Source organism: Macaca fascicularis, chromosome 12, assembly GCF_037993035.2.
Source record: "Macaca fascicularis isolate 582-1 chromosome 12, T2T-MFA8v1.1".
NCBI classification, from domain to species: Eukaryota; Metazoa; Chordata; class Mammalia; order Primates; family Cercopithecidae; genus Macaca; species Macaca fascicularis.
The window spans coordinates 60,744,170-60,760,826 of NC_088386.1; the positions used below are offsets into that span (position 1 = coordinate 60,744,170).

At 36.7% G+C, this 16,657-nt stretch overlaps 1 protein-coding gene across 15 annotated transcripts in view; it reads right to left on the minus strand.

Annotated features, from left to right (window-relative positions):
- SCN3A (sodium voltage-gated channel alpha subunit 3) overlaps positions 1–16,657 on the minus strand; it is a 116,726-nt gene that overhangs the window by 93,054 nt on the left and 7,015 nt on the right. For 12 of the 15 annotated variants that reach the window (XM_074009362.1, XM_005573349.4, XM_015432313.3 and 9 more), the window contains exon 2: positions 4,547–4,737. The exons of 2 other annotated variants lie outside the window; for them this stretch is intronic. The gene's annotated coding sequence lies outside the window, so the exon portion shown is untranslated. Of the gene's footprint in view, positions 1–1,981; positions 2,119–4,546; positions 4,738–16,657 lie in introns of those variants that run through there. One more of the 15 variants, XM_074009361.1, reaches the window with a different exon arrangement.

Here is a 16,657-nt window from a genome sequence, read left to right on the forward strand (position 1 = left end):
TCATTTTTGAGAAAACGTGTGCCAAATACTCAAGTCTGAATAACCATAGTTTGTCAGTTATTCTTTCAAGTGAAAATGGTGTTCCATGAAAAAAAGAAAAGTGGCCTATTCAGCTCCTGACTCAATCACACAAGTGCTTTTCCTAAAGACAACTATGGCACTTCAGTATGCAGTCAAATACTTTATATATTCCTCCTATTTCATCATACAGAACGTTAAAAATAGGGATTTTTAGGGCTGTGCTTGAGCAAAATTAATATGTACTGCTTCATCAGAGATGTATTATGTGAACTGGCATTATTTTTCTTACTGAGAGTGTGGAGCAATGAAGAAAACACAGACTACGCCTATAGTTTGATGCTACTGCACTGAATCCTGCTAAAGCATTAGCAGTTTTAGCACATGCCTATTGCTCTATCAGTGCGAGTGCCAAAACTGTGAAAAAAGACAAATGCCATTTTGGTATTATTATGAAAGTAGTTTAGAACTCAAAGCTCCCACACAAAGGGCCCGAGGAATCCCCAGTTGTCTAAAATCTATACTTTGAGAACAACTGCCCAAGAAGAAAGCAGTTAGACACCACTAAGTAGTCAAAAGAAGAGAAGTAAAGGATCTGACAATAACTCTGGTACCAAAAGGCATGGACTTGGCAATCAGAACTGGATTCAAGGCCTGACTCTGCTGCTGTGTTCCTGAAGCTTTTTTGTTCTTTATAATTTCCCTAGCTGTACAATGGAGATAATCATAGTTCATACTTTATAGAGCTAATATAACATTTAAATGAGAAAACACACCTAAAAGGTGAGCACAGTGCCTGGAATACATTAATAGTAGGTCATCAATAAGTTAGGGAGGAAAACCACAGCCAGTGGAGTGTATTTAATGCACAAGTATAGAAGACAGAAAAACAATGAGATTTTGTGACTGATTTGATAGGAGATTTGAATTAAAGTTATAGGGTTAAGCTCACTTCCAGGTTTCCAGCTTAAGCCACAAATTGACATTAACCCAATAGAGAAATGGAGGTTTGAAGGCATGATAATAAAGTCTGTTTGGAAACTGTTCAGTTTGAAATAGCTGTGAGATATCTGGGTATACAATTAAAATATGGATTTGAGACTCAGAAAGCTGTCTGGGCTGGGGTAAAGTTGATTAAGAAGTTACTAGATGAGTCTGGGCATGGTGGCTCATGACTGTAATCCCAGCACCTCAGAGGCTGAGGCAGGAGGATTGCTTGAGCCGAGGAATTCAAGGCTGCAGTGAGCTATGATCTCGCCACTGCACTCCAGCCTAAGCTACAAAACAAGATCTTGTCTCAAAAAAAAAAAAAAAAAAAAAAAAAAAAAAAAAAAAAAAGAACAGTCACTGGTTGAAGCTGAAGCTAAGAATATGCATGGCGTTGCCTAGGGAAAAATGGTGAAAGGGTGATGAGTGAAGAGACAAGACTCACACAGCTACCAATTTTTAAGTAATGGGAACATAGAAGATGATAGGCAATGAAGTTAGAACAATTACCTAGATGCCAAAGAGGAATTTCCAAGATGCGAATTAAAACACCTACTTGGGATTTAACAATTAGTCCAACTCTCTGCCTGTAAAATAAATGAAGAACAGTCCCAAAGAAGCTAAGTAATCTCCTCAAAATGTTTACTGACAAACACAAATTATGACTTTTTCTATTATAGTTGATGTATTTGTCTTGAATCTTACTATTATATGATTTGCTCTAAAAGATCTAAGCTGTATATAAATAACTACAGAAAAATAGATTTGACTAGTTCATTTCAGTTTTCCGGTTTCACATGCCAGTGTACTATGATGCTAACAAAATCTTATGAAAGTACTTGAAGCCAGCCAATACAATGAGTACAAAACTAATGAATCCGAATCTAGAAAAATGGCATTGTAAACATTTAGGATATGCTGTGGCATTACTAAGGAAAAAATTTTTTTCCATTAGTCATGGCCTATGGGTTCTCACCTTGCCTAATTTTCCAGAGCAGCAGACAGTTTGGCAAATTGTATTGGTCCACAACCTGTAGTATCAGTAGTGTCTCTCCCTGTCTCTGTCGGGATTTTTATGATTATGTTGCAGACAAAATCGATTAGTTCTGGTCTGTTTCCATGGAAACAAGATTGTGTCAGAAGGCTGTAAATTTTTCATCTTTATGGATGGAAAGTTGCTCTATGTCATATAACTTGAGACAGAACTAAAAAAATCTGCAATGCATTTTCATGTCTTTGAGAAGGAGAGTGTGAATTGCTGCGAAGGACTGGGTCTATTACTGAGGAGGGATGCTGTATTTTCTCGGTATCTACAAGAGACTATTCTAGTAAGGGTCTAATGTAAAAGACCAGATTGACCAACTAACTACCTAACTGTTGAAGAAAATTAGTTAATTTTCCCAGTAAAATTTTCACTTAAGGCTAATGATTGTCTGGTAGTTACCAATATTCTCAGGCAGCATATGCGCCCAACAGCATAAGATTTATCAAAGGCATATATAGAGCACTCAGCACATTATAATGATAACCACTGGACACATTCCAAGGCAGAATTAAATACTATTTTCTATAATTTCAATAGTTTTGAAATAATACCTGGTTGATGTGTCTCCTTAATCGGGTGGCTGTGAAGATTGAACAATAACACACAAAATTCTGTTGAATGATTACTATGTCTCAGACACTGTCATGCAATATATGCATACTAGCCCATTTAATCACTATTACAATTTCATGAGGTTGATACTATTATTATTTCCACTTTAAAGATCAAGAAACTTAGGTGCAGGTAGGCTAGATAAGCCAAGGAGCCAAGATTTAAACCTGTCTAGTTAAAAAAAAAAAAAAAGCCTGGGTACTTAAGCCTGAAAAATGAGAAGATTCTTGGTGTTTGCTGAAAGAAAATTAGGATAAATCACTACCTTACTGGGAGGTTACTATGTATAAAGCCCTGTGTCAGGAATGAGTGGCATGATCTAAGTGTAGCAATATAGTCCTCATCTTTATTTCCACATAGAAGATAAAGCAAACAGGAATGAATTAATAACAAATATAAAACCCACATCTACATTCACATGTATGCTACACACTTTGGAGTTATTTAATGATAAATTAAAAGGCTAGGCTACCTTCTTCTATGTCAAGTACCTCTTGCTCTCAATGTATTGTCAAGGAAATCAGCATTACTATTAGTCTGAATAAACCTTTTGAGAAAGTAACTCTACAGCAAGGGTAACACATGTTATAGCCAAATACAAATGAAATCTAGACCCTCTTTATGTTATTGTTCCGTTTCTATTAGCTAAACACATGATTGCCAACATGTGCTAACTAACAAGATGATCTATTTCTGTTTTTCTGTACGCGGACTCAATGTCATGGCTCTGAAAAAAAGTAGCTTAGTAAAAAAAGCATGAGTTCATCTCTATCTTCAAGATAATTATCCTGGAACTAATTAATTTTTAAGGGTTGATATTTTCTGTGACTTCATCCTTATCAGATAGTTATTAGCTTGAAGAGACAACTGCTAACTAGTAACAAAAATTAAGTCAACATTTTAAAGGACAAATCAGCATCGTTGGGTTTATTAGCTTTTTAATGTTTCTTTTAAATGCTTGCAAAGTAAACTGTGTGTTTGACTCCCCAGTATTCATTCCATTCCAGACGCTTCCTTCAAGCCCCTTGCCAATCTTTGTTTAAAGGCAAGGTATATGGTCTAATTCTGGCCAAGGAAAGGTGAGGGGTCTTCAGTCAAGCAGTTGTTTGTAAAAAGTTTCTTCACTCCCAAGAAAGAGAACAAAGAGAATATAGCATTTTCTGTCCTCTGGTCCCTTTTCTATTGGGATAGAATACATGGCACTACTTCAACCAAATTAAAACCAGAAGAGATGCCAATCTGAGGGCAAAGCTGACACACTGAGGGTGGCAGGTCACAGAGACATATTTACCCCTGGGCCTTTGACGGTTCACTCAGCTTGTGGACCCAAACAACCTCTGCACTGCTTGTTCTGTTCAATAAACGTCTTTCTTGACTAAGACAGTTTTAGACAGTTTTTCTAGTTAGTTGCAGCTGATACACCAAATAAATAAATAGTCTTTGGTCAGTTCAAAAACTTGACCAATCGAGAAGCCAGCTCACAACCAAGTACTCACCACATATTTGGATGACCTTTACCCCATACAGTCAGGTGAGCTGTAGATCCAATTACCAAATAAATATAATAAAATTTAAAGTAAATACAATCCAGAGTAATTTACTAAATACACAGGATGAATGTCTCTTTTAAAAGAAAAATATATAAAAAACTGAGTTAATCTCTCTTTCTTACATCAATAGCCTTTGGCATCGTTCCATCCCCTATGTCATCTCTGCTATGTCTCCCTGTATATATTTGCCTCATTGGAAGAACAAACTGGTAGAGGAAGGAAGAAAACCCCCTTCTGCCTTCTTTTGGTCCTGATACAGCTGTTCTGGTTAAATGTAGAAACTTTAGTTTATTTTCCACAAAAACAAATTTATACCCAGAAGTTGTGTAGTTACCTTAGTCACAGCACCTTTTCCCGGAAAAGCTCCAGGCCCCTTCTGTGAATTATCTCATTTATTCTTACAATATCCCTAGAAGAGATTCTTTGCTCCTTTCCCAGTAAGCCACTCTACTATGAATCCTTGACAGATATCTCATCCCTGACAAACCTTGACGTGGCTTGGCTTCAGCTTTCTTGCTCCATGATCTGTGTAGAAAGAGAATACAGGTGAAATTAGCCTATAATCTTTGACATTTGGCATAGGGGTGCTCTGGCTCTGTGTCTGGGTTTTATTCCTTTTTTTTTATAGCCCTAGATCGAGAAAGCAGGGATGATGCAAAGCAGGATACTTAAACCCTGTTAGAAGCATGCCCTAGCATGACTTAGGAAGAATGGGACCAGGAACCACTGCCAGGATCCTAGGGTGGGGACAGGGGCGCTTCCTCCTTCTTTGGCAGCCTTGATTCATTTACTCTTTCTGAAGGCATGCTGGCACTCCTGAGCATCCTTCTGTTCTTCCCTCTTGCTTCCTTCTCTCCTCTTCCCTCCTTACATCTTCCCCTTTGCTTCTTTTCCTCAAATACCTCAAACACCAAAGAGGTAGACTAGTGGAACATGTGGTTCACATCGGTGTTGTAGGTCATTTTCTAGTTCCTTTTCCTCTCCACCTAAAACCCAGTTTGATAGGCTTACTAAAATAAGACAAGAGCTTCTAAGAGTACATTTTAGATAAGCTGAGGTAAAAAGCCTGCATGCTAAATATTAACCTAAATGTAATAACCAGATATCATACTCCTTTGTGCTATAACCAACAGCAATGGCTTAGCAGAGTTAAACCAATAATAATTATTTCAAAGGGCAATATATATAATTCTACAATCAGTAATTAACATTTAAAACAACATTTACTGCAATTCATTTATACAATGCTCATAAGCCAAACTAGTCATGAATTCTCACCAGTAAATTTCCCTTGACCACTTACCGTAACAAAAAAAACATTAAATCTCACTTTTACAATTTTATACAAGGTCTATAAAATCTTTGTCTCCAGATGAACTCTCTACTAAGCCATCGCTTTTTTTTTTTACTCTATTCTGTTACCAGAGTGATGGTTTCAAAACACATACCCTACCCTTGTTCAAATCTGTCAGTGGTTCTCAGTGACTCAGAATCACTTTAGCAAAGTATGGAAGTGCCTTTATGATCTGGCCTGTGCCTCTCCTCTCTTACCTCTCAGTAAGTGGTAACAATAACACAAATGCTAATGATAATACCCATCAGACGCACCACGCATCAGAAATTGAGCAATAGATTGTTACATAAATTTATAATCATTCAATAAATGTTAGTCCCCTCTACTTCACAGCCTTAAGCTTAATAAATGTTATTTCCCTTGTCTTCATAGTACACAAGTAACTAAGTTTTAAATACTTTGACCTTCAGCCTGAGCTATAATGAACATGATGTTAAGTATGTTAAACAACCAAAACATCAATTTAAATACCTTTTTAAAACATTTGAGAGCTTTCTGCTGGGATGTGGAGGGGCTTGAGGTAGGGAAGGCTGGATATTGAAGAGCGAGTAAGGAGGAGCAGAGGGTAGAGTTTGAGAAAGCATCCCAGAAGTTTCTGATTTGCTTGAATTATCTTTCTTTTTCCTATCCTTGTGAAAATTACTGATTTACAGATTGGAGAAAATGTATTTTATGGCCTTGGCTTCAAACAGGAGAGAGAATTTTTGTTTGTTTGTTTTTAATCCCAAGTATCCATGGGAAATCGCAGTGATTCCTTCATGTGGATTCATCCTCCAATTTAGGCCACATACTTCAAACTGTATTATATCTTAATAAGAGTTGCATGTCACTCATGTTTAAAAGCAGCCCTGGTTTACAAATTAACCATTATATAAAATTGGACTCTAAGCAATTCTGAACTTCAGTGAGCGTAACAATCGCCTGTGCGGCAGGGCGCGGTGGCTCATGCCTGTAATCCCAGCACTTTGGGAGGCCGAGGTGGGCAGATCACAAGGTCACAAGTTCGAGATAGCCTGACCAACATGGTGAAACCCCGTCTCTACTAACAATACAAAAATTAGCCGGGCGTGGTGGTGAACGCCTGTAATCCCAGCGACTCAGGAGGCTGAGGCAGGAGAATCGCTTGAACCTGGGAGGTGGAGGTTGCAGTGAGCTGAGAATACACCACTGCACTCCAGCCTGGGTGACACAGCGAGACTCCATCGCCTCTCCCCTCAAAAAAAAAAAAAAAAAAAAAAATCATCTGTGCTACTTGTAAAAATGCAGATTTCTGGATTCAATTTCTGGAGATTCTGAAAAAGTAGATCTGAGTTAGCGCACAGGGATCTGCATTTTTAATACACTCTCCAAGTCAGTTTTGTGCAAGCGATATATAGACGATTATTTGAGAAAGGATGCTCTGAAGGAATGAGTAAAGAATACAATCTGAGTGCTTTTGGTAATCAAGCCTAGAGTTTATCTCTAATGTACCCAGTAACTAAGCAAAAAATGGAAGCATATTGGATCACATGAATTTTGTTCTATTTTAGGAAAAAAACACATTTCCTAAAAGCTATGTATAAAAAGCAAACATTTTTCAAGAACTGAACTGAAGGGAGGAAAGTTTTAGGATATAGTATAAAGGACATGAGGCAACACGCTCAGCAGACATCTTAAGTTTAATTTTGCACAGATGCGTACAAGGTTCAGTCGAAAAAGTCTTTCTCTGATGGCTGCAATTAGTTAAACTCAGTGAATTTCATTTAGAAGGTGATGAGATAAGATGGTCCAGAAACTTTGCTTTCAGATGACCTAATACATTGATTGGATCTGGAGATCCCCCCAAAATGGTTAGCCTGCATTTGAAATTATCTTAATAAAATTTCAGCATTTTAGTAATTTAGGGGAAAACCTTCAGTTTTCAAATAAGGAAGTGATAGCTCAAACAGCATGAGAGAAACACTATCCTAAAAATGCTAGATGTCACCAGTTGAGGAATCTTAGACAATTTAAATCTTTAATTTTATTTTTCTTAAGCCGTTTCTACTTAGTATTGTTATTAATGCTTATGCTAATATCAACAATTGAATATTCTAGAGGTAAGTTTGTTTGTATTCTCTTTTGTGGTTATTTTAGTTTATCCTGAACATTTATTTATCCTTTAAGATCTTCTAGTTCCCAGTGTTTGTAAATTTTTTGTTTTACTATGGCTCCACTATTTTTAGCATCATTTTGCATCTTTACCCTTTGTTTCTGGCCATGAAGGCAACTTTATTTTCTTTCAATTGTTTTTATCTTCCTTTATACTGATGACATGATATACCTGCTTAAGAATTTTCCAGGTTACAACCATCTGTGTCATGCAGCAGGCTGTAAAATTCTGGCTATTCAGCATTTTGCGCAAGAACAGAAGCAGATCCAAAGGTGGTCATGGAGGAACTCACAAGCTTTGCCATGAGGAAGGGACAGCTTTCCATCTGGGTGGGAACCTGGTTGGCTCTTCGACCTCTGTGAAGAGGTAACAGCCTCAATTACGATCTGCTCACTTGGTTTTAAGACTTCAGGTCCCTATTAAAGAGGTAACTTCAAATGGGCAAATCACCAAGATATCATAGGGTGAAATACTGGAATGTTGTCTAGGAAACCAAATTGTCCATTCAGTTCTTAGGGAGCGCCAGAGATTCTCCTTGTAGCAACTTTGACCACCTTCATGGTGGTCCATGTTAACTTAAAGTCTGAGACTTCTTTCTTTGTGTTGTATAAAATTCATTTCTTCCTTTAAAAACGTTGGGCTCGGGAGACTCAGAGCTAAGTGTACATTTTGAAACAGTAAATTCATTAGCATACAGTCCTTAACAGATGTATCACATACATTTTCTCCATTTTCCTTGTCTTGAGATGCCTATTGCACAAAGATATATTTATATATCTTTGAACCTGGGAGGCAGAGGTTGCAGTGAGCTGAGAATACGCCACTGCACTCCAGCCTCAGTGACAGAGTGAGACTCCATTCCCCCCACCTGTGCTACTTGTAAAAGATGCAGATTTTATATATATATATAAAAATATATATATATTTTATATTTATATATATATAAAAAACTTAGCATCACTTTTTAAAAGAGGAGGGATATAATAAATAAAAATAAAATTCTTCTATGTGATTTAAGACTTTTTCATTCTTTAGCATGATTCTATACTTCTTATAAACCATTTTTTCTCAAGGACTATACTTAATTTTATAATAAAAATAAATATTAAGAAATGAACTTGGAAGCACTGTATCCTAACATTGAAAATAATCTTTCAGGCCATCTAGTTTCACCAACCTAATTTAAAGCAGTGGTTCTCAAAATTTAGCATCAGAATCACCAGGCTAACATCTTGCTAAAACACAGATTTCTGGGCTCCACCCCAGGTATATATGGGTGGGACCCAATTTTGCATTTCTAACAAATGCACAGATAATGCTGATGTTGCCAGCCCAGGAACCACACTTTGACAATACCGAGCTTATAGAATCCAGAATTTTATGGATTTTTTTTTTTTTCGTATTAGTGTATTTTATTTTTTATTTTTTATTTTTTTATTTTTATTTTTATTTTTTTTTTATTTTTTAAATTTATTTATTATTATTATACTTTAAGTTCCAGGGTACATGTGCATAACGTGCAGGTTTGTTACATATGTATACTTGTGCCATGTTGGTGTGCTGCATTGTTTGTTTTTTTTTTTGTTTTTTTTAAGGTTAGAAACATGTATACTGCATATACAAAAATTAATTCAAGATGGATTAGAGACTTAAATGTTAGACCTAAAACCATAAAAATCCTAAAAGAAAACCTAGGCAATACCATTCAGGACATAGGCATGGGCAAGGACTTCATGTCTAAAACACCAAAAGCAATGGCAACAAAAGCCAAGATTGACATATGGGATCTAATTAAACTAAAGAGCTTCTGCACAGCAAAAGAAACTACCATCAGAGTGAACAGGCAACCTACAGAATGGGAGAAAAGTTTTGCAATCTACTCATCTGACAAAGGGCTAATATCCAGAATCTACAAAGAACTCAAACAAATTTACAAGAAAAAAACAACCCCATCAAAAAGTTGTCGAAGGATATGAACAGACACTTCTCAAAAGAAGACATTTATGCAGCCAAAAGACACATGAAAAAATACTCATCATCACTGGCCATCAGAGAAATGCAAATCAAAACCACAATGAGATACCATCTCACACCAGTTAGAATGGCAATCATTACAAAGTCAGGAAACAACAGGTGCTGGAGAGGATGTGGAGAAATAGGAACACTTTTACACTGTTGGTGGGACTCTAAACTAGTTCAACCATTGTGGAAGACAGTGTGGTGATTCCTCAAGGATCTAGAACTAGAAATACCATTTGACTCAGCCATCCCATTACTGTGTATATACCCAAAGGATTATAAATCATGCTGCTATAAAGACACATGCACATGTATGTTTACTGCGGCACTATTCACAATAGCAAAGACTTGGAACCAACCCAAATGTCCATCAGTGACAGACTGGATTAAGAAAATGTGGCACATATACACCATGAAATACATGCAGCCATAAAAAAGGATGAGTTCATGTCCTTTATAGGGACATGGATGAAGCTGGAAACCATCCTCAGCAAACTATTGCAAGGACAGAAAACCAAACACTACATGTTCTCACTTATAGTTGGGAACTGAACAATGAGATTACTTGGACACAGGAAGGGGAACATGACATACTGGGGCCTGTCATGGGGTGGGGAGATGGAGGAGGGATAGCATTAGGAGATATACCTAAGGTAAACGACGAGTTAATGGGTGTAGTACACCAACATGGCACATGTATACATATGTAACAAACCTGCAGGTTGTGCACATGTACCCTAGAACTTAAAGTATGTAAAAAAAAAAAGAAATATGTATACTGGGCATATCACTTATATTTTTGTGGTTTCTTAAAGATGACAGTAATAGATTCTTCAGTTTCATTTATTTATTCATTTGATGCCCTATGGTGTAATTTCCCTGCACCTGGAACCTTGAAATGATTTACAGCAGTATTACACAGAAGCCTGCAATCACTTTCAGTCTCCCTGCTGCCAGCCTGACTCCCGTACAGCCTGTTTTCACCTCGCCAGTCAGAGTGATTTGAGAATATAAAAATCAAATCATATCTTATTCCTCTGCTCAGAAGCCCCCAGAAGCTACCCAGAAAAAAAGTCCCAAATCCTTGCAATTGCCTAAAAGGCCTTATAATCTGTCTGACCTTTTGGTTATCTAGGGGAAGGCACCTCCTTCTATTCTCTTCCTCCCTCAGTTCTCTGTAACCAAACTGGCTTCCAGCTGTCTTCTGTACCTGGAAGCACACGCAGACTATTCCCCCATTCCAGTATGCTCTTCCTCTAGAAAGCTGAATGGCTAACTCATTTATCTCCTGCAAGTCTTGGCCAAAAGTTTACCTTTTTAAAGAGAACTGCTCACACTTCTCCTCTAATCTCTTATCTTGTTCTGATGTTTCCAAGTCACTTATCATTTTGTTAGGTACTATATAACTTACTTATAATGTTTATTATTCATTTTATGTCTCTCCTGGGTAGCACAGAAACAACACAGGGGCTGGAATATTTGACTTTTTGGGGTCTATTTTCCCCATTGAATCTCATGTGTCTAGAACAGTACACCCACATAGTAGTGCTCAATGAATACTTTTTTAAAATCAATGAATTATTTAATTTTGGTTTCTGAAAAATTTAATAAATTTTTTTTTAGATGTATTATTTGGAAATTCAGCCCAATCTTTAGAAACTCACATATTCTATCTATGGCAACATATTTTATAATAGCAATGTCTAGAAAAAATGAAACTGTCCACTAATGGGGTATTGATTAAGTAAATCAGATAACTTTGTTTTATATTATATAGATATTAAGATGATAAAACATAAAAAGACTCAATGCAGGAAAAACAAAGCCAAACTCTGTAGGCACCATATTTACTAATTATGTAGCCTTATTTAACCTAGAACAAAATACATACATTAAAGTCCTCTTTACCTCAAATATAATTACATAACTGTGCCAAGATTACTAAACTCTCTTTAAAACAAAGCAAATTGAAGACTGAATACTTTTCCTAAAGTATTTCCCACTGCAAAACATCTTAGAGAAGTAAGAATGATAACAGAGAACAGGGATTAAGCACTTGTCACTTATCAGGGACTGATTACTTCATTTAATATTCACAACAAATATGTAAGATAAATATGATTTTTGTTTGTATTTTTTAGATAAGAAAACAATAAGGTTCAGAGGGAACAAGTAACTTGCCCAAGGTCACATGACTAGTAAATGTTGCCATCAAATTCTATAATTTTTTCTTTGGAAAAGTTAGTCAAAGCCTCTCTACAATGATCTTACCAATGAACTTCTCCAGCTACATCTTACATACTCTGTATATTTTCATTCCCTAAAAGACTCCAGCCTCTGACACCTGGCGTTCAAAAATGTTCACGCTGTCTGAAATATCATTGACCACCAACTGTCACCTGTTAAAATCCTACTTGCACTCCTAGGCTCATCATACCCCAATTCCAAGTCAGAAGTCGTTTTGCCTTCCTCTGAACTCCCAGAGCACACACATGTTGTCTAAAATTTTTACAGTAATTATATATATTCTATCTTCTGTTGTTATTGAAGATGTGCCTTATTGCTTCTCCATTTATTATTAAATTCCTTGAGGATAAGGGTGTATTAGCTACCCACCACAGTAAGCAGGACATTATTTGATATATGTTGAATACAACTGCCCAAAACAAATCTTACAAACATTCTGTCCAATATGGTAGCCACTGACCACATGAGGAACTGAGCATTTGAAATGTGGGTAGGTGCCAAATTTCGAAATGATGATATTTAGGACATATCATCTTAAATAAAATATATCATTAATAAAAGTAATCTTATTGTTTCCTCTTTTTTGATATTAGAATCTAGAACATTTAAAAGTACATACATGGGACTCATTATATTTCTAATGCACAGTGCTTTTTTCAGATATACTTGTTCCCTATTCCATCACTCTCCTCGAAGGGATCAAACCCATGAACAAATGCATGCATTAAGCAAAAGGAGAATCCCCTATTCTGAGATGTCCTACAAGGGGGAGGGGGCTCTCTCTGGATCAATAGTTTTTCTATTTTATGTAGTCAGGTTGCTGCTTTTGTCTTTCGGTCTAAGAAACACCATAGTGAAAAAGCTACTTTATTCATAAGTGAACATTCTCTGTGTGTGTGTGCAGAGGAGCAGAAACCACATGCAAATCGGAATATAACAGAATTACAGGAAGCTTTCTATTTTGAAGTACACTGGCAACATGACAAATATAAAGCAAACAGCATTCTCCGAACAATCCTTGATCCTTTTCCTACCTCAACATCAGCCATAATAGAGAGCCCTATGTTGCCCTCAGCCACATGTCTCCTACTGCTTGCTGGTACCATGTGCTTTAGGCAGCTTCTTTCCAGGCAAACACAGACTGTTTACTGACTGTAATCAAAATGACAGCGCACTGTTTTCACAACTGAGTGTTGAGAGTCGACTGCCTTTTTCACTTGGCAACCTGAGGAAAATTGAGAACTGGGAACTTGAGGTATGACTTACATTACTTTAAGATGGCAGTTTTGACTACTCCACATGTTATCTGTGCTCTGTTGAGATTTAAAATACAGAGGATTGGGATTTGTCCAGCTCAGAGCAAAAAGGTTGTAATCACTGCTTCAGATGGGTGCAAATGGTAAACCACACCGGAGCACAGGATGATTTAGGTGTGTCTGAAGTTCAGCTGCCATTTGATTCTTCATCAGCAAAAATCCAATCACATAAAGAGGACTTCCTCACTAAGCACGCCCCTTAGATACACGGTTATAGTGTTACAGAGTGGATGACTCTAAGATGGTGCCACAGAAGATAATGCAATATACTAGAAAAACATGCCCTGCCCTTTCTTTCTTAGAAATGAGATTTAATGAAAAGATAAGAAAGAGGAAAGCAGAAGGAGAGATATACAAGTTGCAAATCAGACAACCTGTATTCTAGACTTGTCTCTGCTATCACTTGTGTGATATATTTAACACTCACGATCTCAGATGTTTAGTGTCTATATGTGTAAAAAAGAAGGGAGAGGTGGGAAATTGACCAGTTAATTTGTAGCACCTCTTTTATCACTAAAACTCTAGTTCAGTGTCCAGACTTTGGTACTCTGTACTAGACTTACTCCAAATGTTTCTCCCTTCTGAGAGAAACTTCTGAGGGTATAGCAATACCCTTATACCCTGAATGTGGGTCACTAAACCTTCTATAAATCATGTTCCTGAGGTAGGTGTGTCACATCTATTATAGGATATATTCATTTTTAGAAGACTTTAGTGAACTAGATGCTTGCATAAGTCCTCTCCAGCCCCAATTTAAACTGTTTCTTGATGAATAAATAATATAATGCCTTGAGTAGAATATGACTTGAAGATCAGCTGCTGAAAAGAACTATCTCTTGAATCCTTTCTAACTGTAGATATTCAATTTTGTACACATGACATCTCCATGAAATGGTAATATAAAAAATCTCCTACTGATAAATTCCGTACAAATTGTAGTTAACAAAAAACCTAGAAACCTTCAAGTCTGGTTTTCAGTGAAATATGACCAGTGACTTGGCCACATCTCCCCCAGAAAGGGCCCTTTGAAATAAAGAAAAGATGAAAAAAAAAAAAAAAAGTCTTTCCTGGGATCTGAATTCAGGACCCAGAGAATCTGTGTTTTTCCTTCAGCCTCTAAGCACATCATTGGCACCAAAATAGAGCAAAGGACTGTGTGCACTGCCCTGATTGAGGTGTGGATGATGCCACTCACTGCAGTGGGGAATGCAGAGTAAAAGGTCTCTGCACATAAGGACAGGAAGGGGATGCTGTTCAGTGCTCAATTCTTTTGAGGCTACAGGAGATCCAGAATGCCACAGGTAAGAGAAAATTACATATGATAAAAAATTTTGTTTTAAACAGGGATTGTAGCAACCAAACTGCTGAAGACTAGCATGGTCTGTCTGTCTTCACCCTCCAGAGGATAGAGGATCTGATAAATAAGAAACTGACTAGTGAGGGCAGTAATCCTGAGGAAAAACCTAAGAAGAGGTGAGAGGGAAGATGCCAGGAGGGAGAGATGCCCTGCCGTGTGCCTGAACTGTCCCCTCAAGGACATGGAGGATTCAGGATCCTGATAAAATTGCCAGTGCAAAATCAGACATTGAGTTCATTCATTCTTCAAGTGCCACTCCTCTTTAAAAATTAACAGACTTTATTTTTTTAGAACAATTTTAGGTTTACAGAAAAGTCGATTGGAAAGTATTGAGTTCCCACATCAAGTGCCTTTTTTAATGTCTTAAATATCTGTCTTCAAAATTTTTATTCAGAAATAAATTGAGAGAATAAATAGAAACGATTTTGTTAAGTGTGAAACTTCCCAAATCTAGCTTTCTTGAGGGATATGGATTGTTGGGGGAGAGGAGGAAGTGTATTATTTTCTGATTAAATTGATCTCATAAAGTGTTTTCTGAACTGGCACCACTATAGATTTAATGGGATATTTAAAAGAAAGGTGTCTTACAATGACTCAGGATAATTTTAAGATACTGAGTAGAAAACCATACCTTACAAATGCATAAGAGGGAGCTGACTATTGTTTTCATGGTGTATCTTACCTCTAGTGTCTATTTGCATGAAAATCTGCATCTTGATTTGGATGTACTCTGCCACTTTTCATTTACCTTCATGCATTACCCTTTCCTTTTCAAAATGTACAAAGTGCTTCTGAATAAGGAGTTGGAATGTTTCCTCAAAAGAATCTAGTTAGTTCTTACAATTGTCATCTGTTGGTAGAGGGGAATGGTTATGTCAACCATAAATTATTCACCCTCTACACAGATCATGTTATTTAAGGTGACCCTTCTTCATAAAAGTATTCCTTCCCTGGTTCAGGTTTTCATTCTTATCAATAGCTTATTGGTTTCTTATTTATATTTTCATTGCAGACTTCCCAAAAACTTTGTGTATAAAGGTTGTTTTTTTTTTTTTTTTTTTTTTTTTTTTAAGTAAATGATCCAGTCCCAGTGGGAGGACACAAGCACTGTGTCACACACATCCATCACAACCCTGGCCTTGAACATGATATTGTATTTCTTCTGTTTATCACAGAAGCACCAGCGACCTGCCTCAAAATGTGGATATTCTCATCTTGAGATTTAACAGATATTTTCTGTAATGAGAATCATTTTACTGACCACTTTGGCAGAATGTTAGAGATGGGTGAAGAAAACATAGCTAACTATTAATATTAAATGATGATCCTCTAGAGAAAAGATTTTAGGATATAATCTTCTCTGAAGGACCTGTAGAGGATTGTCCTCTATGTCTCCTACTCAGCTGTGGGAAACCAATCCGGAACAGCAACTGGGGTGTTAACCCAGGAAATGTCTCCTTAAAAGCTGACTCATCTTAGGAATGAGATTCTTTTTAAGAAATGCAATTAATTATTAATTTCGCTCCACTATTAGATTAATTCACTTCTTTCGCAGATATACCATTTTCTGGAAATATCTTTTAAAATGCATTTTGGTTTTAAAAAATATGTTCATTTACAGAATCTGTCTTTCCTCCAAATCTGCCTAAATTGCAGTTTAAAAAATTTAAAAATCAAAGTGTTTTGCTTTCAACTGATGATTTGGAGATTCAAAGAATATCTTTCAGCAGACCTACTCTTATTTGATTCTTCAAGACTTAGTTCTCCAGGTAGCAATTTATAGGTAAGAAATAAATCAGTGAGTGAATCTATGGTTGCACAAATCTGAAGTTGTGGATGCTCAGCTCCAAATGTGTACATTGTTTGCATGGTTAGCTTGCAAAATATTCCATAACCAGCAGCTGAATCAACTTTCAAATACACTTGGGATAATAAATTAACAATTTCAAATGTAAAATTATTTAAACACGTCAATAAATGCCAGTGTGTTCAACTAAGGGAGAAATGGACAAAAGCGTATT